Raw genomic sequence first — 1,189 nt, 5'->3', positions numbered from 1 at the left:
GTGTGTGTGTGTGTGTGTGTGTGTGAGAGAGAGAGAGAGAGAGAGAGAGAGATGTTTCTTCTATAATAATAACTTTACCAGCAGTGTAAGATGCAACAATTAAAAAACAACAAAGTTTGTTGCGTGTCTTTCTGCAGATGTCAGGCAGTGCTGTTTGTTTGGCTGATTTATTTTCTTTGTCTGAAAACAGTTAAAAAGGGAAAATCCATGTGCATATTTACCAGAGGGACTCAAAACGATCTGGTTTGCTGCAACTTGGTCCTCTAGTTGTAAATATGTGTGGTAAACCGCTGGAATCTGAGCTGGGGCTGCTTTAAAACGCCGGCTCCACATGACATGCCACTGAAGGAGCGCAGTGACAGACAAGTTAGATTATAAATTAAGACATGTATGCAGATGAAGATGCCGGTTAAAACTGTTGCACATCCCTTTGGAAGAAGAAAATAACCATGTTGTCACATTCTGCTCGCCGCTGCGCTTGTTTTTCCCAGGGTTGTTGAGTTTCTGTGGTTCCAGTTCACTGAAGACACAGTCAGCAGAAAAAGGATTCGTTTGGATTCTGGATGGATTTTAATCTGAAAAAAGAATAATCTGCAGCGCGAAACAAGCAGAGCCTCTGAACTGTCTGGATAAAGTCATACAGTTTCCACATACACAATGTCTCATCAACACAAATTAGTCTCCATTCTCACTTATGATGCGTTCAGACTGGTGGTGGGGACAATTATAATGTCATTTTTAGGTTGAATGGAGTTTAAATGAAACATAATTTGGGTGTGATTGTAGATCATAAACTCTGTTAGAAACCACAAACATCTTAAATAAAAACAGAAGTTTTTTAAATCTGTTTGTATTTCAGACAGTTGGAGAAATATTAGGTGCTAAATATCTGCAGATGTTGTAAAACTCCCTGGTAATGTGTTATTTTGTGCTGAAAATATATAGGTGTTTTTATATATAAACTAATCTAAATCCAGTAATTTTGGAGGGGAGGCAGGAATGATCTTTTTGACCTGGTTCTGCTTAAAGCCAAACTTAAGACTTGTTTATTTAAAAGGGCTTTAACTCTCAGCATTTTATACTTTTTTTACCTTATTTTATTGTAGTTGTGTTTTTAACTTGTATATATTGGGATTTGTTTTTTATTAGCCTTATTTTGTGAAGCACTTTGGTCGATGCATGTTGGAAG

This window comes from Austrofundulus limnaeus, unplaced genomic scaffold, assembly GCF_001266775.1.
Source record: "Austrofundulus limnaeus strain Quisiro unplaced genomic scaffold, Austrofundulus_limnaeus-1.0 Scaffold46, whole genome shotgun sequence".
Lineage (NCBI taxonomy): Eukaryota > Metazoa > Chordata > Actinopteri > Cyprinodontiformes > Rivulidae > Austrofundulus > Austrofundulus limnaeus.
The sequence above is the reverse complement of the archived record's forward strand: the minus strand, read 5'-3'. Positions refer to the sequence as shown.